Below are 6,000 nucleotides of genomic sequence, written 5' to 3'. Positions count from 1 at the left end.
AGAGTCTTCACTGTAGGAGAAGGTCTGATGGAATACCCAGTCTCTGCTGAATTGAGCACCTTCTAAGGCCAGAACCATGAGTTGTGGGACATCAACTTAACCAACAGACTGTCCATCACAAGTTGAGTGATGGCTACTGCTGAGGTTCTGTTTTAGCTCACCCATATGTCTATGAAGGCTCCCTACAGACATGGCCTTCGACCCTCCAGCAGGAGTAATGCTGTGTGTGCCTTGACACTTCACTTGGCCCATCTGAAGTAATTTGTGTGGCTGATCTTCTACTTTGACAGCACAGGACACTCATAGCCCCTTATGATGAAAAGAGTAGGGTCTTGGATTTATCACCTTGAGTGTTATGCAAAATGAAAGGCCTTCCCAACATCTAGACCTAAGCAGCTGAACAGAAAGAGCTTTATTTTTCCCCATTTTGGAAAATAGCCAAACATACTGCAAGTTTTTGAATGTACAAATTATAACCATCATGCCCTGTGAAGAGCAAACATGATGTACTTTGTAAGAATAATTTATATCCTGTTTTTCACAGTCAAGTTAGTCACCTTGTTCGTTTATGAGTAAATAGTAGGAAAACCGTTGAATGGCAGAGACTATGTTTAATAAAAGGCAGCTAACTCTTAAGTGAGAGGAAAAACAAAGGTAATAAAGGGTGTATTATTTGATTTTCCATTGCAGAAGTCAGTCTGTGCAAAATTCTGCTTGCAAAGAGATCATCCTTCCTACTTAACTTGTAGGAGATCATTTAGAAGGTTTGCTGGACTTGGCCGCATGGATCCTTCAGCTCCCAAGTACTTTCAGAGGTATTGTTCCATTTATTCCTTTTTATACCCTCACGAGGAAGAAAGCAGATATTTATAAATCCTACTTTACAAAGGCCGAAGTAGTGTTTGTATGGTGGGGAAACTGAGGAACAAAGGAACTAAATGACCTTGGCAGAAATTATTGCCACGGATCCCTTTTGACACCAAAAGGGTGGTATTTATAATCATTTGATAAATGCATGTGTGAAGAATGTAGATTGTTCTGAAATGAATGGTTTCAAAGTATCTGGGAATGTTGCCGAATCTGAATTTCTCCAGGAAATTAAATATACTATTCTCATGCAATTTAGGAACTTTGGAAGGAGAACAGCAGCTTTGATTTGATTTGATTTGATTTTTTTTAAGTTTGTTTCTTTGTTTGTTTGTTTGTTTATTGAGAGAGAATGAGAGTGTGGGCAGGGAAGGGATGCAGAGAGAGAGGTAGGGAGAGAGAAAATCCCAAGCAGGTTACATGCTGCCAGTGCAGAGCCCAATGTGGGGCTCAATCCCATGAACCATGAAATCATGAGCTGAGCTGAAATCAAGAGTGGGACACTTAAGTGACTAAGCCACCTAGGTGCCCTAGCAGCTTTGATTTTATAATAAAACTATTAGTTACTCATTTTTCTTGAAGGGGACTTCAATTGGAATTTAAAGGACTCTTTTGCCCAAGTCAAAGGTATTATGGTAAATAATTCTTACCTATCACTTCCAAGCAATAGTTACTGCTTCAGTCCTTTATGTCTTTAGAACTTTTTATCATCACCTTCCTTGGCATAGACGTGTAGGATTTAAGTAACTTTATAGTTGTTCTGATTTGCTGATGCTGGATAGTTGAAAGAGTCTTGGCACCAAAAGGCAATGAAAGCCAGGATCCATCTGCAGACCATTACATACTCTGTCATGTGATGAATGAAGAAGGTAGGACATTGATCAGGACAAACATCTCTGATTTGGAAAGGAACATTGCATTAGCAGATATATTCCTTCAATAATAGCCCTGAAGTTTGATGGTTGTGAGTAACTATGGTGATGTGGGTGGAGGTGAATGGCAGACTAAAAAATGTTTTAATGGCTGATGTGGCTTTCATGACACATATAAACCTAAGTAAAAAAGGTATCCTTTGAGTCTCACACAACTGTATGAAATAAGTAGGGAAGTTATTATCTCTATTTTATGGATGAAGAAATTGTGGCTCAGTATGACTTGCCCAGTGTCATACAGCCGACTGTCCATATTTCTCCCTGTTGAAGAAAGTATAACATTGGTCTCAGTGTGAGGATTCTCCAAGAGAAAGTTGAAGGTTTTGATAGTACTTTTTTGTAACTCAGTTTGCTGCATGGTTATGGGGGAGGCAATACCATTTTATTAAAGGGTTTCTTTAATTGATGAGGCAATGGGAGTCTCCAGTGATATTTTGGATTATGAGTTAAGTGGGAAGGAACCTCAAACTCAAGGTTAAAGCCCAGTGGTAATCTAACATTAATAGTAAGTGGCCTGGGTAGGAGACATCAGCTGGTGTATTTTTTTTTCAATATATGAAATTTATTGTCAAATTGGTTTCCATACAACACCCAGTGCTCATCCCAAAAGGTACCCTCCTCAATACCCATCACCCACCCTCCCCTCCCTCCCACCCCCCATCAACCCTCAGTTTGTTCTCAGTTTTTAAGAGTCTCTTATGCTTTGGCTCTCTCCCAATCTAACCTCTTTTTTTTTTTTCCTTCCCCTCCCCCATGGGTTTCTGTTAAGTTTCTCAGGATCCACATAAGAGTGGAAACATATGGTATCTGTCTTTCTCTGTATGGCTTATTTCACTTAGCATCACACTTTCCAGTTCCATCCACGTTGCTACAAAGGGCCATATTTCATTCTTTCTCATTGCCATGTAGTACTCCATTGTGTATATAAACCACAATTTCTTTATCCATTCATCAGTTGATGGACATTTAGGCTCTTTCCATAATTTGGCTATTGTTGAGAGTTCAGCTGGTGTATTTTAACATTGATGTAAACACCTGGAACAGACATACTGAATCAGCTGAGGTCCAAGAGAAATGGGGCACACTGACCTCTACAATCTCTGAGAATTGGGAGAATAATGGACTCAGCAGGATTTCAGGTAAAATTAAGAAGAGGAAGTTCTCAGGTCTCAGGGCTATTTTCACATCCCTCACCTTGCCAGGCTGCCAAAATACTTCCTTTGCAAACTCCTGAAATTATTTCAGCAGCGTTTGTCATTATAGTGACTCCCCTTGATTTAAAATTTTTTTTAATGTTTATTTATTTTTGAGAGAGAGACAGAGCATGAGTGGGGGAGGCGCAGAGAGAGAGAGGGAGACACAGAATCCGAAGCAGGCTGTGCTGACAGCTCAGAGCCCTAGGAACTCAGGAGCCCTGAGATCATGACCTGAGTTGAAGTCTGATGCTTAACTGACTGAGCCACCCAGGCTCCCTCCCCTTGAATTTAGGAGAGGCTCTAGACCTGGAGTTGACAAACATCATGCCTGTGGGCCAAATTTAGCCCACTGTCTATTATTGTAAATGCAGTTTTATTGGAACACAGCCACTCCCCTTTGTTTATATACTGTCTATGGTTGGTTTCATACTAGGAAGGCAACATTGAGTATCTGCAGTAGAGACCATATGGCAGAAAAATAAAAAAATACTTTCTGGCTCTATACAGAAAAATTTGCTGATCTTTGTCCTGTACTGTTAATGGCAAAATGCTTTAATCTCAGTGCTTGCTCTGATTACTTAGGAGTGGTTGCCTGAACTACTTTTTTGAAACTCTGAAACTGTGTCTCTGGCCAGTGAGAATGAGGGCTCCATCAGTTAGTAGTATCTGCTGTAGACACAGAAGCTAGGATTGATGGCGGTTATGCTAAGTGTTTACCATTCCTTACTGTAGGCTTTCATTTCCTCATGCTGCTGTGAGACCGCCCTAAGCCAAGACATTCCCTGATGACTTGAGGGCTGTCTTTAATAAAAGGTGGAGCAGGTGACTTCTAATGTAAGGCAAATCCCACACCTTTCCAAATAAATTAACTAAGATAACTAGTCACGTATATGATTTGAACACCACAAACTTGGCTCTGTGATTTACAAATGGTACCTTATTTGTTTCTACAAATCTGAAAGGGAGACATTTGTCTTATTTCATGGCTGAGGAAATTAACTTACAGGGAAATTCAGGTTCTTACTGCATTGAATGCAAATATGGTTCCAAAACCAGTAATTTCTTGTCTGTTGGGTTAAGTTAAATTTGAGAGGAATCACAATGTCATTATCAGTCCTTCCCACTACGTAAAATTCAACAATTAGAAATTAAAACTGTATATCTAAGAGAAATATCTCTGGGGGGGGGGCTTAACCTATTGGGCATTCATACTTCAGTGTGTAATACCTTAATATGACCACTATTATCTCATAAAAAAGGAACTCTAGTTTTGAACATTGTATACATATAATAGAAAGTTGTTTAGTGGTGTTTTTTGCTTGCTTGTTTGTTTTAGCAAAGAAAGTTAGAAAAGTAATGTTAGAGCATGAAGTCTTTTTAGGGGAAACCAGGATATTCAGAGATCTAATGTTAGCAAAGGAGAATATTTGAATCATACCTGTGGTCCAATAGGTAGATATGAGATTAATTATTTCTGGCTAGTGTTTTACTCAATGTTGTTTTGATTGCAACTGGCAGAAACTTCAGAGATAATTTATGTTGAGGGATATTTTGTTCAAAAAAATGTATGTTTTCTCATAGAATTTAAGGGCAGAAAAGTATAGCTGTCTTCAAAAGGAACCTGACCTAACTGGAAATTGTTTCTTTCTTTCTCTCTGTTACACACCCCACAACTGTCTGCTTCATTCTGTTTCTCTATTTCTCTGTGTTTGTATTGGAAAAATTAAATACCCAGCTAAGCAGCATTACCTTCTAGACTTTATCACAGATCTAGCATGGGAAATTAGATGCTAGGTCAGGACCTTATTCTCAAAACATGATCAAAAATGAGAAAGGACAAAACTTATTTAAAGCAAAGTTTTAAATAGTCCTATATTCCTCTAAAGAGATTTTTGATGTTTTCCCTGACTATAGATACTCTCATGCCAAGATCTAATAAGTCCTGATGCTAATGACATTTACTGAGAATCCAATAATGTCTGCAGAGAGCTTTGAACAAGCTTTTTTTTTAATGTTTATTTATTTATTTTGAGAGAGAGCAAGAGAGAGAGAGAGAGAAGGAGAGTGAGCATGAGCGGGGGAGGGACAGAGAGAGCGAGAGAGAGAGCCTGATGGACTCCATCCACCATATGATCCAGCAATTCTACTTTTAGGTATTTATCCAAGAAAAGGATACTTTCCAAAGAAAAGGATAAATACCCAGAAGTAGAATTGCTGGATCATATGGTGGCTCTATTTTTAATGTTTTGAGGAAATTCCATCATACTGTTTTCCACAGTGACTGCACCAGTTTGCATTCCCACCAACAGAGCATGAGGGTTCCTTTTTCTCTATAGCCTTGCCAACACTTGCTGTTTCTTGTGCTTTTGATTTTAGCCATTCTGACAGATGTGAGGTGCATTGTAGTTTTGATTTGCATTTCCCTGATGATGAGTGATGTTGAGCATCTTTTCCTGTGTCTGTTCGCCATCTGTATGTCTTCTTTGGAGAAATGTCTGTTCATGTCTTCTGCCCATTTTTAATAGGATTATTGTTAGTAGTGTTATGGTGTCGAATTATAGAAGTTCTTTATATATTTTGGATACTAACTCTTTATGAGATATATCATTTGCAAATATCTTCTCCCACTCTGTAGGTTGCCTTTTAATTTTGTTTTTTATTTGTTTTGATGTTTTCCCAGTAGTTTATTTTTGCTTTTGTTTCCCTTACCTCAGAAAATGTATCTAGAAAAATATTGCTGCAGCTGTGTCAGAGAAATTACTGAGTGTACTCTCTTCTAGGATTTTTATGGTTTCAGGTCTCACATCTAGGTCCTTAATCTATTTTGAGTTTATTTTTGTGTATGATGTAAGGAAGTGGTCCAATTTTATTTTTTTGCATGTAGCTGTCCAGTTTTCCCAACATCATTTGTTATAGAGACTGTCTTTTTCCCATTCCATATTCTTGCCTCCTTTGTCAAAGATTAATTGACCATATTATTGTGGGTTTATTTCTGGGCTCTCTAT

The 6,000-nt window shown here is 38.5% G+C and overlaps 1 protein-coding gene across 1 annotated transcript in view; it reads left to right on the top strand.

Moving 5' to 3' along the window:
- Positions 1-745: 745 nt before the first annotated feature.
- The window catches only part of PLPPR1 (phospholipid phosphatase related 1), a 327,145-nt gene continuing 321,890 nt past the window's right edge, over positions 746-6,000 (top strand). Inside the window, exon 1 of the mRNA XM_047830313.1 lies at positions 746-815. The gene's annotated coding sequence lies outside the window, so the exon portion shown is untranslated. The remainder of the gene's footprint in view (positions 816-6,000) is intronic.

Source organism: Prionailurus viverrinus, chromosome D4, assembly GCF_022837055.1.
Source record: "Prionailurus viverrinus isolate Anna chromosome D4, UM_Priviv_1.0, whole genome shotgun sequence".
Taxonomy (NCBI): domain Eukaryota; kingdom Metazoa; phylum Chordata; class Mammalia; order Carnivora; family Felidae; genus Prionailurus; species Prionailurus viverrinus.
This window is presented reverse-complemented; position numbering and strand designations above follow the sequence as displayed.